A 24713-nucleotide genomic window follows, 5' to 3' on the forward strand; every position below is an offset into this window, starting at 1 on the left:
TAATAAAGGCTTGAACTATTGACTTTGGTTGATGTTTCTCCTTCTACAATCCTTGTAGATGGTTATTCATCCTGAGGATTCAGTGCCATCTTCAAGTGAATCCAAGTCTCACTTCTTTTCGGGTAGAATGTGTCTATAACCCCTTCTGGAGATTGACAAATTTACCAAGAATCATTCCAGAAGAGAAAAAAAGTCAAAAACGAACAAAAAATCCAACCAGATTTTATATAGGGAATGTAAGAAACAGATCCTTAGAAAAAGTGCTGCTAACCTGGTGTGGCTTTCCTGAAAGTCTGCAAATCACAAAGAAACAAAAAGCCTAACCTTCTGTCATAGCGAGTTTATCTCCCTTGTGGAGATGATGGAACAAGAGTAACAGAAAATTGTTTACTCAGACCATTTCACTCAGACCTAAACTGCTTCTGTTTTTTGCATTCATAAACAGAATAACCTGTCTTTCCAAAAAAAAAAAAAAAAAAAAAAAAAACCCGGAATTGTTGTGTCCACAGATATTCAGTGGCTAGAGGCATAGAGGCGTGCAGATTTATCAAAATGGCTGTCAGCAGACTACACAGTTTAAAGCAGCCTTCTTTAGAGTAAACCATAAGTCACCTGTGGAATTCCAAAAGAGGAGGCAATATAGAAATGAGTACATTTTCTACGGAATAAAATCCGTCCAACTTAGAAAGACTTTAGTGAGATCTTTCCCATATTGAAAGTTAATTTTATTTTTACATTTTAGAAATAAGGGAAAAATAAAACTCTTTTTCCTATGAAAGGAATTTGTTTAAAAAAAAATCTTAGAAGAAATGCAGGTTGATGAACATACCTCTGATAAAGATCAAGTTTTCTGACGACTGGAGCCAAGACGAGGATTTCCTGCAGACCAAGCTTTCTTAAAGTGCTTCAGAGTTTCTGTCTGCTATATTTTTAATCTAATGTATCTTCACCTCGAAGCCCTTAATGGCAGTGTTCTGAGGACCTACGAAGGGGGGAAAATAACATTTTAAAAAGACTGCTGAGTTACAGCAAAGTCACCTTGCCTTTGCTTCAGTTGTTGTGCATTCCGGAATATAAAACAGAAACATCTTGTTTATAGCAGTCAACTTGTTCAACGCGGGGAAAGGGTGGAGAGGCTAAGACACATCCAGGTAGTATAAAAAGGAAAAAAATAAATAACAGAAGACTCTTACTGTATACAAGGCCAGTTTGGTTTTGAGAATTGCTTTTACAAAGGATGTTGCTGCATTTTGTTTGAGAATAGGGCTGGCAAGGGTGAGGGGAGTTGGAGGGAGAATGCTGAGCAATGTTATTATTCAATGCTTATATAAGGAGTGGCTTCTACATGCAGTTGCAATGATGAACAACAGAACAACAGTAGTTACACATTATGCCTTTCCAGAGTTTACACTACAACTAGATAAAAATAAGCAAACATGCAATTATAGTGCAATGAGATAAATGTGATGGTAGGTGATGCATGCATGATTATGTGGGAGGTTACAAATTCCCTAAACTTGGGAGGCAAGAAGGGTCAGGGAAGCCTTCCCAGTAGAAAAGTCACCCAACCAGGGAGCTGAAGGAAGTGCAGTATTTAAACAAGTTAGAACCTCAGAGCTGCAGGTCCAGAGAGGCATGGACAAGAAAGAGGAAAGTGAAGAGCATGAAGTCGTAAGAAAGACTGGAAAGGTGAGGAAACAAATCTCACCTTGACTTCTATGCCTTGTTTAAGAGGAGCGACTTGAACTTGCAAATTACAACCAGATTTTGAGCAAGAAGAGCAATGCCTAGCAGGCTGTCAGGCTCACAAGAGGCCTTAAGAAAGTCTTACTGATTTATGTTAACCAACTTACTTTTAACTCATTAATAAAAGTTTTTCTAAAGCTAATTTTAAAGAGTTTCAATTTAATGTCTTTTGGGACCTAAATCAAATGAATATATGTAACATATGTAATTTTTTTTTAAAAAAAGAAACCAGCTTTTATTTTTTAAAGATCGAACAAAGAAACAAGTTTTTCTTTGGATTTGGCTAAGCTGGGATGCTGATAAGATGGCTGTTTGCAAATGGACCAGTTTGTGTCCACAGAGTGATATATATAGACTCTCATATAAATATGCATACACATATGTATTCACATGTATTATTTTCTCCCTCTTTCTTTTTCTCCTCTCTTTCATTTGTTCTTTCTTTCCTTTTTTAAACTCTTCTATCTTTTGGAACTATGAGGGCAAACCTAAATATGTTGTGAGGTAACTAATTTTTATCTAATGAACATATACAACAGCCCATTGAACAAAATAATAAATAGTATATTTTAAGTATTAAAGTTTATTTGATCTAAAGTGTGGAAACAAAGTCATTTGAGCTACTTATTGGACTGAAACGTGGATTTGCATGATTCTCTATGTAAAGTGAGTTTTTAAACTAAATTTCTTGACAAAGAGGGAAGAGGGAAGAGAAGCCCATGTTTGGAATGCATAAGCACGGTGATAACTCTTTGGAGTTTTGTCCTTTCACACAGGAGAACACTAGTCACCACGTGTGCCTGCTTCTCTTTTTGATAGTTTCAGAGCCCCCATCCAATTATCTTTTGCCTTAAACTCCAGACAAAAAAAGAACTGTAAATGATTAGATACTGCAGGTGGTGGGTACAAATGCATAATGTGTTTTACTAACTGTAAGTAGAACTGTTGAACCTATAGTGTTTGATCTCATAAATGAACTTTGTGCACTAGATTTAAACTACTATTCCATCAACTTGGATACACTGAGTTGTATGCATTTCAATACCTACTTGGTGGTCTAAAAATATAATTATTATTACTATTTGTTTTAGAGACGGGGTCTTATTCTGTCATCCATGTTGGAGTGCAATGGTGAGAAAATGGCTCACTGTAGCCTCCAGCTCCTGGGCTCAAGTGATCCTCCTGCCTCACTCTCCTGAGTAGCAGGGACTATAGGTATGTGTCACCATGCCAGGCTATTTTTTTCATATTTTGTAGAGATAGGGTCTCACTATGTTGCCATGCTGGTCTGAAACTCCTCAAGTGATCCTCCCACCTTGGCCCCCCAAGGTGCTGGGATTACAGGTGTGTGCCACCGCACCTTGCCTAGAAACAGAATTATTGAATGAACTAAATCATAGTTCTGCTAAATATAACTGAAAATAGTTCAGTTCAAGTTATCAAATTGGTAAACATTAGTTGTTATAAATCCCTAGTATATGATAATACATAGAAATTGTACTGTATCCTTTTATACTTGTAAAGCATATTACGCTAAATTTTAAATGCTATCACTAATTGTCCATTAAGTTATAGTCATATTATATCATCCAACTAAAAAAAAAAAAACTGCTTCTCAGTCTAAAACCCCCAAAAGAAATAATTCAGTCAAACAATAACACGTTTAAATTTTTCAAATTTTATGGTTTCAGCCATCAGTGTAACAAACATGTACCATTACACATATCATATATTTTATTATGTGCCATTAACCGTTCAGAACAAGTGGTTTATTCTCCTCTAACTGAAAGTTGCTATAGGATAAATGTGTTGTGTTAGCCTACCCAGAGCCATCTCTCCATCTTCTGTAAGCAGATGATCTCATCATATTTCTTTCATTTGACTATAATTTTGGTGGGACACTTTTTTGAGGTACTGACAAAGGGATGGCAAATAACCCAAATTAGGTCAGCCAAAATCTATCTCAGGAATTGTAAGCCTGAGTAAAATGAAGTAAGAATAGAAAACAGTTGGAGTTCATTTTTTCTGACATTGGGACCTTGATGATTCTCTTCCTTTGTTTTAGATACTGATATCTGAGGACTTTTCCTATTTCTAACTTTCTTGAAGTCTGGTTGTTCTACTTTTCCATCCATTCCATGAGCTGCCCCACATGTTTTATTTTATTTTTTTAAATTTCAGTAGCTTTAGAGGAACGAGTGGTTTTTGGTTACATGGATGAATTGTATAGTGATAAAATCTGGTCTTTTAGTGTACCTGTCACTTGAATAGTGTACACTGTACCCAATAAATAGGTAATTTTTCATCTCTCACTCTGCTCCCTCCCTCACCCCTCCCACTGCATCTCCAATGTCCATCATATCACTCTGTATGCCTTTACATACCCATAGCTTAGCTCCCACTTACAAGTGAGGACATGTGGTATTTGGTTTTCTGTTCCTCATTTACTTCACTTAGATAGTGGCCTCCATTTCCAACCAAGCTGCTGCGAAAGACATTATTTTCTTCATTTTTACGACTGAGTAGTATTCCATGGTGTGTGTGTGTGTGTGTGTGTCTCACATTTTCTTTATCAACACAGAGGTTGATGGGCACTTAGGCTGATTCCATGTATTCAATTGTGACTTGTGCTGTGTGCAGGTGTGTGCTTTCTTTCCTAATGACTTCTTTTCCTTCGAGTAGATACACACTAGTGTGATTGCTATATCTACTGGTAGATTTAATTTTACTTCTTTGAGGAATCTCCATACCATTTTCCATAGGGGTTGTATTTTATTTTTTTCTTTCTCTCTCTCTCTCTCTCCCTCCATCTCCCCCTTCCTTTTCTCCCTCTTTCTTTCCTCCCTCTCTTCCTTCCTTCTTTCTTCCTTTCAAGTTAGCCATAGATGGTTTCTATTACTTGTAAGTAAAGAATCCTAACCGATACTAAAAAAGTGATAGCAAAACTCATAGATACAACGTAAGTGCTGAGAGAACTACATTACAAGGCAAAAATTTAAGTACCATAAGGGAAAAAAACAACATATTACAAGGGTATAATAAAAGAGGCAGAACTAGCTCATGTTTATTAAAAGAACTTTAATGGAGAAAATAAAAGTATGAATAAAATTTTCAGAGGAGATTAGGAGAATAGAGCAAACACCAGCAAAGTGATCAAGGGAAGACAATTTTAATATGTAATCAATGGTTAGGAATAACCCTGCTTCACACATATAGAAACATAGAACACAGAACGAAATGAGAAAAAATATTGGAATGGATGATTTGTTCGTTTTTAAAATAAATGTTTATTGTAGTTCTGTGATCCAATGGTAAATAAGACAGATGTGTTTCCTACCTTCAGGAAACTTATATTCTCCTGAAGTAAAGAAACAAATAACTACCAAAAAAAAAAAAAAAGATCTTGAACAAACAAACTTATTACTTTAAAAATGCAATAAGCTCTGTGATGAAGAAAACAAGGAGCTAAAATACAGAGTATGGATGGTTGGATAAGGTAGGGAGTTTAGAAAGGGCTGGAGGAATGTTGTGATATTCTAGATAATAAATGAATTATGATAAAATGAGAGAACTGGAGCTCTCCAGGCAAAGGCGCAGATAATGCAAATGTCCCTGGCACAGGGAAGAATTTCACTTGTTCTCAGAATTAATTTAAAAGGCTCCAGCCAGGTGAGCAAAGGAGTGTGCACTGTGAGATGATACTGGAAAAACAGCCAGGGACAAGATCCTGTAGGGGCTTAGATTTTATTCTAATTTGTGAGGAAGCTGAGAGAGGGGTTTGGATTTTATTCCAAATTTGTGAGGAAGCTATTTACATTTTATGAAGATCAACTTCATGGCTATGGAGCTGGGGGCAATTATTATGGGGTGGGAGCAATTATTACACTATACAATAATAGTTTTGAATGATGGGTTAGATTTAGAAGATGAAGAAATGGGAGGAATGAAGGGTAAATCATGGCAGACATAATGGGAGATATTAAATATGAGGATATAGATTTTTTGTTATTGAGTGTATAATTTAGAACTCCTGAAAATATTTGTTTTAGGGACAACTGTCTTCCATAATGACATTATTCCTAATGCATATTTCTACTTCTAATCTTCCCCACTATGTATACTTCCTGTCATATGATTTAGCACTTAATTACATGCTGACCAGTACTCTGCAATTTCCACTATATTTTATTTCCCAATTTGATTCAGAACATCTGAAGGGCAGGGCCAATTCCACACATTTCTGGATCTTTCACATGACCTAATATATTTTCATATAAATATGAATTAGTAATAATAACAAGTATGTGGCCGGGCGCGGTGGCTCAAGCCTGTAATCCCAGCACTTTGGGAGGCCGAGGCGGGCGGATCACAAGGTCAGGAGATCGAGACCACAGTGAAACCCCGTCTCTACTAAAAATACAAAAAAAAATTAGCTGGGCGAGGTGGCGGGCGCCTGTAGTCCCAGCTACTCAGGAGGCTGAGGCAGGAGAATGGCGGGAACCCGGGAGGCGGAGCTTGCAGTGAGCCGAGATCGCGCCACTGCACTCCAGCCTGGGCAACAGCGTGAGACTCCGTCTCAAAAAAAAAAAAAAAAAAAAAAAAAAAAAATTAATAATAATAATAATAATAACAAGTATGTATTTAATTCTTATCATGTTCTTGGTGCTGTTCTAAGAGTTTTAAATGTATAATTTCATTTAATTCTTGTACAAAATCTATGAAGAAAGCCTGGTTATTATTTTATGATGAGAAAATTCAAATTTGCCATGATGAAGCCACTTGTCCACTTATTATGAATTGATTCATTTCCCTGTAATACTTTTGAAGAAGAAAAAACAAGCACCTGGTCAGATAGGCTGTCATGGTGTATTGAAAGAGTACATGTGAATCATATTTTCATGATATTATTCCTAGTCCTCCTAGGAATCCACCATAAATCTGTTGATGGTGATAGAATTCCACATATTTTCCCCATCTGTATTTGCTAGCTGTATATGTCATTTCAATAGAAAGGTTTAATTCAGATCACATGACACTCTGCCTCAGTTGCCCTCTCTTTCAGTTAATGAAGCCAGCCTATATTTATCCCACCACTGAATCAGAGAGATCACATCTTCAGTAGTTGCGGCTGGTTCATTTTGTTTGGATCCTAAGCATTTCCAACATAAATATCCATGGAGAAATACCTATCAAGTAATTATTGTGACACAGATGATGATTGCAGTGCAGTTATCTCAACAGATGCCAAGAAGTTAAAAAAAAAAAAAAAAAAGAAGGGAGATGGTGATATAAATGAAAGAGAAAAACACACACAATACTAATGGGAATTAGAAGGAAAAATAAAGACTGTCAAAGAATATTACTGATGGGCAAACTATAGGAGGACACCAGAAAAAAAAAAGCGCAAAATTTAAAATAATTTAGATTCCACCCTGAGGCATTCAAATATACAAACAATAGAGCGATTTTAATTGGGCAAATAGACTCTAAGTGTTTGCTTAAAACGATTTCTCTCCTTGAAACACAGCGACAAGGATGACATCCTTGACTTCTGCTCACAGTCTGTTTTCCTCATCAAAGATTAAATTTTATAAATAGAAAATTCCAATTTATATTCTGGTTTATAGTATGAACTCAAATAAATATGTCCTCTGTGTCGTGGGTGTGACTGACTGGGGTCGCCGTCGTGGGAGGTAAAAGAATTTACCAAGACAGTCGTGGGTAAATAAAGGCAGATTGATTAGAGAAAATATGAAGATACATTTTGAGAGAGCGATGGGCAGCATGGCAGAGAGAAGGCTGTCTGCCAAGAGGCAGGGCTTGTAGAGAAGTTTTACAGGGTTGTGCTGCAGAGGCTCGGTGCAGGTAGAGTCATTCTGCTGGGGCTACCTGCAGAAAGAGGTGTTTGGGAACAGGACGCTGTACAAGCGGTTTGTCTGCGGTTAGCCATTTCTTAGAACAATTGTTCTCCCCTACCTTGGAGCCCCCTCCCCATTGTTGCTACCGTATTAGGACTCCACGCCCTGTCTCATTAGGAAGAGAGTAAACAATAAGTGGAAGATGATATTAAAACAGATACTATCATGCCACCGATTTGTATGGAAAATTAGACAAGGCAGAGGAGAAACTTGGCAAGAACAGGAGAAGTAAAATGGAAGAAGAAGAAAAGGAAAGGAAAGAGAACAGCAGAAACAACAAAACACACACACACACACACACATCAATTGCTGATCATTTTGAAAATTTCAAGTGTTCAGGTTAGCTCAGTTTTTCCAGAGGTCATTCATTTTCTGGCCATGTTTGATATCTTGTCCACCCTCTCATCCCCACTCCTAATTTGGTGTAGGTTGCTTGACTTACAGAAAATTGTGTCATTCAGAAATACTAGGATCACAACAGGCTGATTAATAACTGTGTTGAAAAGCTGAATTTAGGTGATAGACTATATAAATCTCTCTTATATGAGATGTTGGCTCTGCAGGCTGTAGTGTTGGGTGTTTATCTTAGATTTTAGCTGAGTTTCTTTAGGAGCCCCGGCAAAGCAGGACCACAGAGAAAATACTATTAGAGTCATTTGCATTTTCTTACTGAAGAGGTGGAAACCTGGATTGCAAGAACTCTGCCATTCAGCATCCACTATTTGGGTGAAGTAGAAAGTAGCATAATAACATGGGAATAAAAATGCTTTTAAAATATTTTTAAATGCAGCTCTCATTTCTTCAAAAATTTAGAGAATTAGTCACTTGGCATCTCATTTAATGCTCAAAATTCAATTTAGCCTAAAATATTCTAATAAATATAAAAGACCTTGGAAATATATAAAAATAACATTTTGTAAACATCATATGGCTTCACAAATTGGAGGCAATTTACTTATATTACTTTTTTTCTGATATGTGTTACAAAATATTCTTCTTATTTCTGCCCTTTTACTTCTCTCTAGTCATACTTTGTTTTTTTTTTTTTGTTTTTTTTTGTTTTTTTCTTACTACGGAAACATTTTGGCGGGGAGGGTGGGAACACCTATCTAGATATCATAGGACACTATTGTTCATTAAGCGTAATTTTAAAAATGCTAACTTGCTTTTCCCTTCCCTGAATAAAACACCATCACTCAGACCCTAGGTCAGGAAAATAGGACATAGAAAACAAGCAAGAGTCTACCAGCTGAAGACTAAAATGCAAGAGGAAATTGCTTTAAGAGAAGCCACAGAATTAATGCCTGTACACATTCTGAAACTTTTTGAAAACCAGCCACCTTTTCCACCTGCAGACTGAGCTGTAAAGAAACCTTGCAGGTCTTCTTTATGCCTACAATTGTCTTAATAACTTACAGTAATGTCAGCACACTGTTGTCCTCATAACACAGACTGTAGTACATGCATGACTGTCCCGGTTCTAAGCTCTGCTTTGCCTCTTACTGGTTTTCAGACATTTGGTGGGTAACTTAACTTCCCTATGCTCCACTTTCTTCATCTGTAAATGGGCATACTTCTCAGGCCTACCTCATAAGACTGTTATGGTAGTTATAAGAGGTTGAGAAACATGCCTCGAGCAGACTAATGCCATATACATGTTTGATAAATGCATATATGAAATTAAAAAGCAGATTAAATCAGTAAATATGAAGTAGGCACCTACACTGTTGCAAGCCGTGTTACAATAAAGAACAAGATAAAACTGGCCAAATCAGTGGACTTGAACTTACATCCTAGAGAAAAGGAACAGAAGTAATCTTGTAAACAAATAAACAAGACATTTTTATATGGAGATAAATGCTATAAAGAAATGACTGTCACGTGATAGCAATAGAGGAAAATGCTTTGGGAAAGCCCTTTTGGGACCTGGGATTTGAGGTAAGACCTGAAAAATGAGAGGCTGTTCAGGAATAAGAAACAGGAGCTCTAGGTACTCAGCAACTAGAAGCACTGTTTTGCTATAGGACCGAGGAGACCTGGGTATGGAGCTGGAGAAGGAAGGGGATGGTAGGGTATAATGTCAGAAAAGCAGGCAAGAGGTCTGTTGGTCAGGTCTTGGAGTTTGACTTTTAGTGCAATGAAAAACCACTGCAGGATTTAAAACTGAGGACAAGAGTGATCTACTTTAACTGCCAAAAAATTCCTTTGCTTCTGAATGTCTACTGAAACCATTCACTTAACACCAATTTATTGACTTACTTTATGCATTGACTTGGTGCTTTGGACTCTAAATTTCATCTTGTTATTGACTCAAAAAATGCAGAAGATACTAGCTGTGAAGTAAATATATATCTGCCATTAAGAGATTTTACTCCAAAGTACTTGGTAGCTACGTTCGTCTAGTTTTACTTATATGTAGTTATGTAAATCTTTTCTTTGACTCATCTTTTCTTTTCTTTTCTTTTCTTTCACTCATCCAAATTTTGCATGACAATTCCCTTGTAGTTTCTTGCCATAAACCCTGGACAGGACCAGCTATATGTACAGGCTATAGGCAGCTGCCTACATTTATATGATGTGTGAGGCGCTACACAACATTTACGTAACAAAGACTTTCTTGATCACTAGTCTACTGTGGTACGTAAAACTCTTACCAATAGATTTATGGCATTGAGTTGCAGAGGTTAAATGTCAGAGCAAACAGAAGGTGCATCTTACTGAGGTGAAAGAAAACATTATCAGAGGATAGGGCGCTGTACCAATTAGATAGGGAACAGAGTAGATTTGACAGAAGTACTAAGCCATGAAGGGCCCATCCAGTTGGATATCTACTTACAGACACGCATCACTTAACAATGGGGATACATTATAAGGAATGTATTGCTAAGTGATTTCATCACGTAAACATCATGTAGTGTACTTACACAAACCTAGATGGTACAGCCTACTACACACCTTGGCTATATGGTATGGGCTATCAGTCCTAGACTAAAAACCTTAATACTGTACTTAATACTGTAAGCAGCTGTAACACAATGGCAAGTATTTGCGTATCTAAATATAACTAAGCTTAGAAAACATACAGTAGGCTGGGCATGGTGGCTCATGCCTGAATCCGAGAACTTTGGGAGGCCAAGGCGGTTGGATCACTTGAGGTCAGGAGTTCAAGACCAGCCTGGTCAACATGGTGAAACCCTGTCTCAACTAAAAACACAAAAAAAATTACCCAGGTGTGGTGGCAGGCACCTGTAGTCCCAGCAACTCGGGAGGCTGAGGCAGGATAATCGCTTGAACCTGGCAGGTGGAGATTGCAGTGAGCCAAGATCATGCCACTGCACTCCAGTATGGGCAACAGAGTGAGACTCTAACTCAAAAAAAAAAAAAAAGAAAAAGAAAAAGAAAAGGTACAGTAAAAATATGATATAAAAAATTTACAAATGATACCATCAATGGTGTCTGCAGCACTGGAAGTTGATCTGAGAAAGTTAATGAGTGAATGGGAGTGAATGTGAAAGCCTAGGACATTACTGTACACTACTTTATAAACACTGTACACTGAAGCTACATACACTAAATTTATTTTAAAATCTCTCTTTAATAATGAGCTTTAGCTCTCTGTAACTTTTTTAAGTTTATAAACACTTTAATTTTTAAAACTTTTAAACTCTTTTGTAACAACATAACTTGAAACATGAATACACTGTAAAGGTGTACAAAAATATTTTTTTCTTTATAGTGTTATTTTAGGCAATTCTATTTTTAAGTGTTTAATATTTTTAACTTTTTTGCTAAAAACTAAGACAAAAAGACACACATTAGCTTAGGCCTACACAGGGTCAGCATCATCCATCTCACTGTCTTTCACCTCCACGTCTTATCCCACTGAAAGGTCGTCAGGAGCAATAGCACGCATGGAGCTGTCATCTGTGATAGCAATGACTTCCTCCGGAATATCTCCTGAAGAACCTGCCTGAGGCTGTTTACAGTTAACTTTTTAAAAAATAGAAAGAGTGTACTCTAAAATAACATTAAGAAGTACAGTCAATACATAAACCAGCAACATAGTTATTATCAAGTATTATGCACTGTATATAATTGTATGTGCTAGACTTAATACAACTAGCAGCACAGTTGGTTTTTTTACGCTGGCATCACCACAAACATGTAAGTAATGAGTTGCATTATGAGTTAAAATGACCATGATGTCACTAAGTGATAGGAATTTTTCAGCTCCAGTATAATCTTATAGGACCAACATTCTACATGTGGTTCCATGAGATTATAGATTCATGAGGTACATGACTGTATGTATCCTGCCTTCATCTACTCATGATTTGAACCAATATGTGGATGGTCAATCCTTTTTGCATTTAAAATTATCTCCAGAAGCCCTTAATCTTACAAGTCTGTTTTCCCCCATTCTGTTTTAATGGACTCTAATTTTTATCAGTGAGACTCTTTATTTCTAACTTTCTAAAACTGTTCAACTTAAAAAACTATCTGGAATAACAACAGAGATGCATACAGCTTTAAGAAAAGAGAGTCATGCTTCTCAAAATTGATATTTATGAGAACAAACAATTTAATTCAAACAACATTAGGATACGGTATCTTCTCCCCAGGAGCTAATAATAAAATTACTTTTATACCAATGTCTTAATTTCATTAGATTTTTCATAGCTCTTTATACATTTTGTGCTTGGTTGCCTAGGAGTCTTAATAGTGTTGGAGGTAGTTTGCTGATTGGCTGAGGTTAGCAATCACAGTAGTCAAATATGCAATGTTTAAATGGATGCCACCTGTATTTCTTCAATAAAACCAGGTAGTGGAAAAAAACACATTTAACATGAAAAATCCCCATTTTATGGATTCAATAGACTAAACTGATGGGAACTTAATTTCCCTATGCTTTGATGTTTTCATCATAAGTAAAACCAAAAGTGGGCAGATACTGGCATTTTTGAAGTGCAGTTACTATGATCTTACCTAGAATGTTTTCCTCCAAACTGTGTCTTCATAGTTAATAATTAGCTTTATTTCCACTTGTTTGCAAATAAGTTTGTACTTAATTATTTAAAGGACTTGCCACTATTTTCCAAAATAACCATTTTGGAAAAGCCATGTTGGTTAAACCTTAATGACATTGTTTGGTATATTCCAATTCTAACAATAAATTAGGGGACTTGTTTTTGGCATTCAGGCACTTTCTTACTCAGATAAGTTGATTAATTCCACTTGTGTCTTACAGTCTTATGAGGTATGTGATTTATTTCATGGCTCTTAATATCTTTATCCCTTTTTTATTCTTTTCAGTTTTTATAACGACCCTGATTTCTTTAAACTCAAACCATAAAATTATGTATATGTATAGTGTTAGTTTCCGAGTCTATGTTAAATTAAATATTGACTTTGCAAGCTCTTTATCATTTATTATTAACCATTATCAATCTGTGGAATTTATTAAAAAATTGATAAGAATGCCTGATGGTGAAATCCCCATAGGTGTCAAATTGGATGACCCAACCAAGCCAATTACACAATTGATAAATCTGTGGTTACTTCGATAAAATGACACAATTTGCTTTTAACAGGGACTGATATTTCTTAAGGACACTTTGAGACATTTTCTTTGAAGGAATAATGTTCTTCAATTTTAGAAAACTACCTTTTTTTTTATTCTTTTCAGAAGATTGCCTTCTTGTGAGGCTTGTTAGTGTTTCTGTTCTTTCTGCCTTTTTCCAGAAGTTGATTTCTCATTCTTCGGCACTTTAGAAAATGTTGGGAGAGAATTTCAAGTATTTAAAAAAATATTTTTAGCCGATTTACCTTTTGTGCAAAGTGTCAGACGGTTCAAGGGGCACCCTGAACTTTCTCACATCTTTTGTCAGTGGAACAGAATTTCATTCCTAAAGAACAATTGTTCACATTACAAAAATAAGCCTCCTACATAGGTGCCCTTGCCGATAGCCTCCAGAGAAAGGATAAAAAATAAATGATCTTATAGACTGATTAATCTACTCTTTCACCCCACATGAAATCTAGGGCTCTTAGTAAGGTTGTAATAAAGGGTCCTGGGAAAAACGCTTTGCCGTTTTCTAAACAGTTTTTAAACTTCTAACATACAACTGCTTTCTAATTTAACTTATTGTGAGCAGAGGTTATGTAAGTAAAAACAAAAAGTCAAATGAAATAAAGTCATCTTGAGGGGAATGTGAAAAATTCCATTCTTTCATACCCATGAGGTTAAGCATATCAATAGTTTTAGTTGAAAAGAAAGGGTGTGTGGGGGGCGGGGAATAGCTATTTTCAATTCAATGTAGTTATCAAACAAAAGCTCTCTTTCCCTCAGTCATCCAATCTATCTGTTCACACATATGTAGTTAGCACAGTTTCGCAAGCCTGGATCCATATTCGAACCACTTGAGGAGCTTCTGAAGCTTACTGCAGCCGGACGTCGGCAGCCTGGGGGTCCAGCAGCGGAGAATCTGCTTTCCTGGGAGCATTAGCGCATGCTGGTGCTTCCCCAGGTGACCCAGAGTTGAGAAACACTGAGTTAGACTGACACCTCTACTTTTAAGAGGATGCTTGAAAACGTCTGAAAAGGAACATATTTTCAAGCAATTTTTCTTTCCAATGAGATTCAGACTTGTCCGGGGATGGCTGGCTGTGTGTTTCACTTGTATTTATCTTTCTAGTAATGCTCTGTGATTTATTATTGTTCTTAGCATCATTATTAGAATTACAGCTTCTGAGACACAGCTTTCAATTAATCAATACATTGATTGATATATGTAGATATCCTGAAGAAATACTCAACAAAAGAATTTAAAATATTTTGTGTCATCAGGGCACGTATCCATTTTATGATGAAGACAGTGCAGGCTGAGGAAGTACAGGTAACAAGGAGAGAAGGAATGGGTTTGTGCTCTGTTGCATTTCTAATATTGAGGATTAGAGTGAAATAGATGTTTAGAAAACATGGGCCAAGTCATAAATAGCTGCAGGTGACACCTGTTAAGTCTTGTGCTGTATCATTGAAGATACCATAGTCTTAAACTCTTTAGTCAGGGAAAACACTTCATATCCCATCCATTCCTGCTTTCCCGTTCATTCAATACTCAACCATCACAAAGTTGGGATACCACAGCATGTATTGGATGTTGTTCCTCTTACAGTAGAAAAGAGTGTTTGCAGTAAAATGTCACTGTACAAGAATACTGGGAGGGAGGTGTGGTTATATCTGCATTAACAACAGAGATTAGTAATAACCTGTGGTTAATTTTTGAACAGTAATGCCTGCATGTCTCAACATTTTATTTTAACAGTGATTCAGAGCTCTGACTCTGGAATCAGACTCCCTGGCCTCTAGGATTTCCTATTTAGGTCTGCTCGGACTTACGATTTAATCCTGAAGCCTCAGTTATTCACAGCCCGAAACTGGGGGTAGTGAGAGTACCATTTTCAGATGGTTTTGTAAAATTACATTCTGGAATCCATATCAAGGGCTTAACAACGTACTTGGCGCGTGGTAAGTTCTCAAGAAAATGCTAGTTATAGTTGTTATTGCCTTTTGCTGTTATTTATTTATTAAAACAAGTAATACATATATGCCTCACTGTATGGCATGAGGTAATGGAGCACCAAGCAGCAAAATAAACAGAGAATGGTGAAACTCAACTAACAGAATCGTAATTTAAGGAGTTACATTTGAAAATCACGCTGAACCTAAAACAACGCCAAAGGTGCATGAATGACCAAATGTGCTTCATGAAAATGGGAATGTTGTAGGAATTCTCATTATCCACTGTGTAAAAATGCAGTATCAATTTTTCAATAATGACAAGGCATGGGAGCTAGACTATTCAAGAAAACTAAGTTAGAAATGCTAATTTTAGCTTTTGTAGGTTACAGTTAAGTAATTCATAGGAATTCAGGAAATAAGTACTTGTGAAGAACCCAGATATTACATAATCAGAAGCCTATGAAGTTTTTGTAAAGAATATTTTCTAGTTTATATCAAGCTACTAGATCCCAGTAGAGGACATTTCAAGGTATCTTAAAGGGAACATCTATTTTTAAATCTATTACATGGCTTCCTTTTTTTTTTTTTTTTTTTTTTTTTTTTTTTTTTTTTAGCTTCTTGAGGGTCAAAAGTAAAACCAAGAAAAACAAATGTTTATTCAATCAGTTTCATATCAAAAACACCCTCAAAGCCTGTCTAAAAGCTAAGATATTTTTTCAACAATTTCAAAAGGTAAATGGAATATTCCAGATGTCCAGAGTGTCAGTGTATAAATGTTGAGCTGAGAATCTGCTCTATGAGTGCATACTGATGCACTTAGGGTGACTGGTCCAGGCTGTGAAAGAGACAGAGAAAGTCCATTACTGCTGATGAGAAGACAGTGAGCTTGATGGAGGATAAACAAAGACAGTGTCTGTAGCTTAAGTTCTTAGACTCCTGCAAAGTATGGGCCATGCCACTTGCTGGAAATGTAAAAAATTAGAGTGAAGTAGGAGGTAGCAAAATGGGCTGGAACCAAGATGGAAACATCTGAATATGTTGAAGGGGAATATTTAAGGTTGGGTGGAGAGGCTATTTGAACAGAGAACAAGAAAGATGAAAATGAGATTGCTATCTGATCATGTAGCAATTTTACTCTGGTAGTAGGGATTATGCCAGAGCAAGTCCTTGGGTGAACATGTCAATGTTTTGAGTTTCAGTCCTTTTCTATCTACACTGTCTACACTGTACGTTATCTACAATACTGAAAAACCTGGGCAACTCATATGGTGAGCATGCAACAAATAATTGGTAAATGGATGAATTAATCTTTTGTTATATAGGTTAATAACAGGTTACAAATAATAAGTGGAGGAGGAAGTTGTCAAAAAAAAAGGTAACAATCAAGGAGAAAGAAAGATTGAAGCCAGCAAAATTCAAAATGGTTGAATGGTGGTAGGAAACAGACACTTTAAACAAGAAGAAATATATGTACAAAACATTTCCACAAGTATTTAGAAATAATAACCTTTATCCCATCCAAGAATCTGTATGCTCAGTTTCACCAGGGGACTTCCTTGATGGTGTCAGATAGTTGTGCAATGCATTTTATTAGAAGCAATTTTTTTAAAGAGTTGCAAAGGAAATATTTATGATTTATCTGGATAGATCCTTACCAGCTAGAATTGTCTTTGGATGGAGGGAAAATGATACTAAAAACTTTACATATTTAGGCATAAGACATTTGACTCTAGCTTTGTAGTGAACAGATGAAAGAAACAGCATGGGGAGTAAACTTTATGAACTTTCATTATGTTTGACTACACTATTAATAAAGCATTCTCCCTGGCAAATCCATTGTAGTGTCATATCTATCAATACTCACCGTCCAATATTAATGCCATCGACAATAAAGCAGTGATCACAATTTCACAACTGCTTATAAAGAGCTTATGGCCTTTCATTTGGTAATGAGTTACACACATGGTCGGTGACTGTTAATATGCACCGTGTGTGTGTGTGTGTGTGTGTGTGTGTGTGTGTGTGTGTGTATCTTTTCCAGGAACCAGGATAAGAATTAAGAGATTCAGATCCTAAATGCCTGTGTTTTTTCTCACTACTTAAAAATGCATCTTTAAAGATGTAAGTAGGAAACTCTGAGAGGAAAAGTGAAAGTGGACAGTATTTTAAATCCCCAAGTAATTATTTAGTAGTTCCAAACACAGATGCTTAACGAGGGAGGTCAGTTTGATGTCTAGCACTTCTACGCGACTCTATTTTTACTTTTCCCTCTATGATAAAAAATGTTTTAACTCATTTAAATCCATAAAATAGAACATTCATTTCACCTGGTTTATTTCCTTCAATGGCAACATCTTTATTATAATGTGCTTTTGTTGGAATCAAACTGAATTCTTAAGAGGGTCATTTAATTCTGCACACTATTGTGATAATGGGGATAAAGTCTAAGAATACACAATCAAAAATTACAATAACATGATTAAAATCAAATAAGCTGTATTTTATTTGAAATTATATACTGTATAGGAGAAATCCAAGTTAAAAATAGGCACTGCTCCAATATTTTAGCTGAAAATGGAGTATTAGGATTTAGGATACAATTTTATCTATTAAAATATGTTACAAATAGTGTTCAGATTGCCAGGCACATGTCCCAAATTAAATTTAACCTACAATATTATCAATATATGATTTCGTGGAGAAAGTACAACAAATACTGTTGTTACCCTAGAAACAGACATTTTTAAATAGAAATTAGCTTTTTATTCATTTTGATCTTGGGTGCTTGAGGCAAGAGAAGTTTAATTAGATAAACAAAAAATGTCTAAGTTTATCAGTGTCAATTCTGAAGAAAAACTGAGAGGTATCTTTTTTAAGTGCCTACTATGTGTCAAAAGTGTGCTAGAAGATTTACATACGATACCTCAATTAGACCTCAGACTAACTTCAAGAGTTATACATTTTATCTCATTACAAAGATGAAAAAATGAGGTATATTAAAGTTAAATCATTGCCTTAAGTCACATAGCTTCTAGGTGGGACATATAGGATCTTAAATCAAGTCTGTCAAATGTTTATTCTTCAGACTTTGAGATTTTCTAATTGTTAGCAGTTTAGGATTCTGGATATTTGCAATGGTGAATTTCACTTCTGAATATAACTTTTCTTTTCCATGATAGTGGATCAGAAACACTGTGAGAAGAATACAGAGGAGACAATGCTATGCACTGTCAAAGGAAGGTCTGTCCTCATCATTTTGATCATTTTTCCCTATCGAGGTCTTACTACATGCAAAACGCTATGCAATGCTCTTTACACTTAGCTTGCTTGGTTCCCTAAGCAGTTCTGTGAAATGATCCAGTTAGTATTCTTATTTTTCAGTGAAGAAGCTAAGACCCTCAGCACTTAGCTTCTTCAATATGTCAACCATTACTTCAATAAGCAATTGTTAATCCTCTACCAAGATAGGCTGACTTCAGAATTCATTTATCTCATCTACTGTTTTCAAATACCACACTACCAGCATCCATATGGATCTACCGTATACTTAAGTTCTGTTTCTTATATCCTTTATTAGTGTTTAAAGACTTTTCACCCTCGAAGTTATGATAGACATTTTCAGTTTTGCTAAATCAGTTGGATTTTCTCCCTCCTGTTGTTACATCTCATTACCTGGAACTTCCTTTCTGGGGAGCAGGTGTGTTTATATTCCCAACCAGACTTTCACTGAAAGAGAGTCGGGAACGTGGCTAGGCTTCAGACAGTATATATACAGGAAACTCCTAGTGGCTGCTTTGATTATATGGCTGGTATAAGACACATAGGACCTTCTAATGAGAATCAAAGTCATATTTTGGCTCAGAAGTTAGATAAAGAGAGAAAAAAAGACCAAGGAAAAAGAAGTCCTTTGAGGCAAACTTTGAATGTAAAGTTAAAAAGCAAACCTGGGTTCAAGTTCTGTTTCTATGGCATTGTCAAAGCTGGTATTTCTGAACTTTAGTTTTCTCATTTGTTAAAGAAAAAGTAATATAATAATACATTCCATTGAGTCTAGGATGTGCTTTTTCACATTTTAACATCTTTGAAATAAGAACATGTCTTATAATCAGTGATAGGACATAGTCTAATTGAAAAAATATTTTATTTCTTAGTGGCACTTAAATAATGTGTTTTAGAATTGATGGTACCTTAGATTTGGTTAAATATAATATGTCCCTTACCAATTATTATATTCATTTAAAAAAATTCTCTGCCATCTAATTCTCCTCAGATAATTTAGTTCTAAGCCAATGATTGTACGCCCATTTTTCTTGACAAATACATGACTGGCTAATTTCAGGGAAAACTTTCTGCCCTAATAGGAAAGCCAGAAAGAAACAGCTTTCTAAACATTGTCATGTTTAAATGTGACTTTTATAACAGGAGAAGACATTTCCTTTCCAGCTTGATGTTTAAAAAAAAAAGTTAGAAAAGCACAAAACCACAAGAAATGCTAAAAAGAGGGATGAGCCATGAATCATGCCCGGAGTGCTATAATCCCTGTTATATATGACAATACATTTTCTTCTTATTAATAGAATTTAGATTGTGAATGATTTGTGTTATATGTTTATGAAAGGGCTCAATGTAACACTGTCGAAGACTAGCTAGGTACCAATAAGATTATGTTTTGAGTCATTTACTTTTGAACTATTTTTATCAATAAATTGAAAAAAAAGTATATAGAAATTATGGTTATATGTTTATGTCCATCATTGTGCATTTGAAACTAAGTTAGAAAATAATGTGATAGGGTCAAAGTTTAAAATAATTCTTATATTATATAGGTGAATAGCAGGAACTCTGAACTCAGTCTTCCTGGGTTTGAAATTTGGCTTCAACTCTGTCAGCCTTAGTTTTGTTATAACGTAATGATACTGACACATTCCATGACGGTTCTTGTTAGAAGAAAGTGAGTTGATACATATAATACATGTAAACAAAGTACCTAGCTCATATTGTGTTCACAAATGTTAACTATGATTATTATTCTTAACATTATAGCAATGAAATACAATTTTTTCTTATATATTACTTATAATTTGGTATTTGTCAGGAGGGCAATCTAATATATTGAAGAAGCAAAAAAGTTTTACATTTAGTAGCATAAAAGTGTTGATAGTGAGTTCAATGCAGATGTTGGGAGACCAGGAAAGGAGGGGACAAGGAGGTTATGGAATAAGATGAATCACATTGGGAGTTTCATTAAATAAAGAAGAGAGTTTCAATGGGATTAAATTGTATAGCTACCATCCCTTATGTTTTAGTTCTGGCTGCCCTCTCCATATGATAATGATATTACAAACATAAGCTATATGCAAATGAATTGAACACGGATTAAGAGCCAAACAAAACAGAATCTAGCTCATTTTATCTTGCCAGAAGACTCAGAGTTAGGTTTAGGAAGGGTTTGTGCAGGAGACAAAGGATAAGATTACAAGAGAATGAGCGTGGCTTTTACACAACAGAATTATACTGAGATGTCCGGTTCTGAAATTTGTTTGGTACTGCAGAAAGCTTGCCTTGCCTCCAGATGTGGTTTAGTGTAAGCAAACTGTTCATAGATACCTTCTTTAACTGGTGCTACTTTTTCAATTTGGGATGGTTGCTGTATTGAAGGAAACCCCAGGAATGAGATTAGGTAAAAGCTATTCGTCTGGTGAAACGGATTTTGAAAATCAGAATATCTTCCAGGCTGCGGCCCCTTATTATGTTGATTGCTCTGCCTGCCCCTTGCTTCCATCAAGAAGGACAAAACCTATTTTAAACAATCTTATAGTTGAAAGTAGAGTTATACAATTATTAAACATATAGTACTTTCTAATCGTTCACTTGGGAAATCTCTAGTGGGGGTTAGTTGACCACTACAATTATGACTGTGATGAACAGATTTTAAATCATGTATCAAAGTCCAATCTCAACAGATATTTACTATTTTTACCTTGACTTTTATGCTCTGTACATGGATGCTCCACCATAAAGGGCTATGTTAATTCAACCAGAAAGTGGCACCAGCACAACATGCCACTTTCTGGCTGAATTAGACTTACTCTAGAGGATAAAAATGTGATGAAGCATGAGTACTGTTTCATAAGAAAAAAGTGAGGCAAAACTTGTGAACATCAAGGCTAAATAATATAATTTGGGGTCATAACAGAGCCAGTCAAATATTTGAAATGATACCCTTCTGAAGTATTCAACATATATTATATTGCTACAAAAATTATAAATAGGATTGTTAATTGCAAGTCAGAGACATATTTCACTTCAACATCATTTAAAAATTACAAAAAAAAAAAAAAACATTAACTTCCTCATGAGCTCTTTAATAAGGTGCCAAGCATCTTCCTCATCAATGAATTTATCCAAACAGAAGCTGGATGCCATCTGCCAGGATAGCTGTAGAAGGCATTTCTGCATTAGTGCAGGAAGTTGGAAGAGAGAACATTGTGTATCCTTTCCAACTCTAAGTAAACAACCCACATTTACCGAGTGTCTATAATTTGCAAGACATTAAGCTAGGTTTGGAGATTCAGAGAAAAAGGACGCAAGCCTGCAAAGAGCTTCAGTCTAGATGTTAAGCCGGGTTATTCAGTAAAATTCAGAAATGATAGAGCGATAGCGTGGATTGCAGTGGAAGCATAGAGGTGAACCAAAAACTGTGGAGGTAAGGGAGGAAGTGATGAGGTAAATCCTAAAGGATGTACAGAAAATAGTGGGAGAAAAAACAGAGAGATTCTGTAATTCAGTTCAGCACATAAATGTAAAGTATCATTTTGTTCACTCAGTATAAGAGCAAGAGGAAGACTTAAGAACATTCATTGTCTATAACACAGTTGCCTGTACTTCTATGTACTAATATTTAGTTACCCTAAATTCAAGTACCATTAAAAAACATAATTAGTAAAAATACAAATGTCAGCAGCTTTTCAGTCTGTAAACCATAGGGGAAAATATGTAAATAAAATCCTGCTAAATCATTGCTTTTCTTAGAGCATTGAAATTTAGAAACCACTCTTTTAAGTAACCTTGTTTATCTTATCCAATTAAACAAATCGTTAGTAGTTAACAACTCTCTGTACATCTCAGTTGCCATAAAAAAAAAATCCTTATGAAATTCCTTAGGAATGTGGGAACAATAGCATGAGATCCATTCATGATAAGCATACCAAATATGATAATGTTCTATGGATTTCTTTTGAAGAGTGAGTTAATTTGAGAAATCTGGCTTAAAAAGCTATTAGTAATAGAGCAGACTCCCTATTTCGTATATTGTTTTATTATACAATATGTTTCGATTTGAAGTGAAAAACTATAGCTTGTGGTTGCAAGTGATGGCTCATGCCTCTAATCTCAGTGCTTTGGGAGGCTGAGGCAGGAGGAGAGCTTGAAGCCAGAAGTTTGAGACCATTCTGGGCAACGTAATGAGTCCTGTCTCTACAAAAATAAAAATAAAAATAAAAATAAATTAGATGAGCCTAGTGCGCCTGTAGTCCTAGTTACTCAGGAGGCTGAGGCAGGACGATCACTTAAGCCCAAGAGTTCAAGGTTATAATGAACTATGATCGCGCCACTGTACTATACTCTGGACAATACAGCGAGACCCTGTCTCAAAAATTATAAAAATAAAAATTGAAAAAAGATACTGTTAAAGCTGTACCTCAATGATTCTTACCTCCTAAAATGTATAAACTTATATCCCATTGTGAATAAGGCTGATCAGTGTAGCAGTTAGGATATTGTGGTAGTGACAGTATGTGGCATCTGAGGCTGGTCCCAAAAGACACTGTGACTCCTGCCTTTCTCTTTCGCATTACTTGCTCTGGGGGAAGCCACCTGTCATGTCATGAGGGTACTCAAGCAGTCCTCTGGAGAGAAGAGACTCACATGGCAAGGAAATGAGGCCCCCTGCTAACAGCCATGTAAGTGATCCATATTGGAAGTAACTCCTCCAGCCACATCAAGCCTTCAAGTGGCTGCAGTTCCTGGTTACATCTTGACTGCAACATCATGGAAAATCTTGAGCTATTATAGAACCAAGCAGCTAAGCTACTCCCAAGTTCCCAAGTCCATACCCAAACAAAAAAGTAAAATAATAATTGCTTATTGTTTTTATTGTATTGTCTTAATTGAGATATAATTATCTATTATAAAGTTTGGCAGTTTAAAGTATTCAATTCATTGTTTCCAAATATATTTACAGAGTTGCACAATGATCACCAAGATCTAATTTTAGGACATTTTCATTATCCTAAAGCTAAGTCTGTACTTAACAGCAGCCACTCCCCTCTCTCTTGCCTCCCACCTGGTACTTCTTATCCTTCAGGCCTAGGCAACCACTGACCTTCCTCTGTCTGTATACATTTTCCTACATTGCACATTACATACAAATGGAATAATACAATATGTGGTCTTTGTGACTATCTAATTTCACTTAATAATATTTTTAAGATTCACCCGTGTTGTAGCATGTATTATTATTTCATTTATTTTTATTACCATGTAATAACTTACCATATAGTAGAACATATTTTGTTTATCCACCCATCAGTTGATAGGTATTGGAGTTGTTTCCACTTTTGGCTATTGTGAATAATACTGCTATGAATATTCATTTATAAGTTTTTGTGTGGACATATGCTTTCTCATTTCTCTTGGGCATATGCCTAGGAATGGAATTGCTGGATCATATGGTAACTCTATGTTTAACTTTTTGAGGAACTGCCAGATAGTCTTCCAAAGAGGCTGCACCAGCTTACATTCCCACCAGCAGTGTATGATGGTTCCAATTTTTCCACATCCTTGCCAAAACTTGTTATTATCTGCCTTTTGAAATTTGCCACCCTGGTGAGTGTGAAGTGATATCTCATTGTGGTTTTCACTTTTATCTCTTTAATGACTAATGATGTCGGGCATCTTTCTGTGACTATTAGTCACTCCTATATTTTCTTTGGGCATATGACTATTCAAATCTTCTGCCCATCTTAAAAATTGGTTCATTTCTCATTTATTATTGAGTTGTTTATTATTTTAAGCTGATAATTTTTCAAGTAATTTGATACTGGCTAACAGATAACTAACACAAGCAGTACTTTTACATTTCTTTTAGGAAAATGAGATGATGGTACTTTTTAATTGATTAGAAGGAGAATTTGCTAATGTTTTCTTGGAGATAAAAAATGGTATTTTTACTACAGTGATTGATAGCTATAGAGAGAGTATATAGTTGAAGTACATAAAATAAATTAATCAGAATAAGAAACATAATTCAAATGCATGCACTCACTTATTATAATAATGAAAGAGCCAAAGAAATTTCTTGAGTATCGTTATTAATCAAAACAATTTTCCCTAACAATACAGAAAACAAGTGAAAATGTCTGACAAATTTCTTTTAAATTCTCCTTGTCTAGACATTCCTTTGCATATATAAAATAAAGGACACTTAGCACAAAACAGAAATGCATTTCATAATCTTTTTAAAAACA

At 35.6% G+C, this 24713-nt stretch overlaps 1 protein-coding gene across 7 annotated transcripts in view; it reads right to left on the bottom strand.

Annotated features, from left to right (window-relative positions):
* LOC105480824 (teneurin transmembrane protein 2) overlaps window positions 1-24713 on the bottom strand; it is a 3943693-nt gene that overhangs the window by 2919499 nt on the left and 999481 nt on the right. For all 7 annotated transcript variants that reach the window (XM_071097760.1, XM_071097759.1, XM_071097767.1 and 4 more), the window contains exon 4: window positions 830-982. The gene's annotated coding sequence lies outside the window, so the exon portion shown is untranslated. The remainder of the gene's footprint in view (window positions 1-829; window positions 983-24713) is intronic.

The sequence above is a fragment of the Macaca nemestrina genome, chromosome 6 (genome assembly GCF_043159975.1).
Source record: "Macaca nemestrina isolate mMacNem1 chromosome 6, mMacNem.hap1, whole genome shotgun sequence".
NCBI classification, from domain to species: domain Eukaryota; kingdom Metazoa; phylum Chordata; class Mammalia; order Primates; family Cercopithecidae; genus Macaca; species Macaca nemestrina.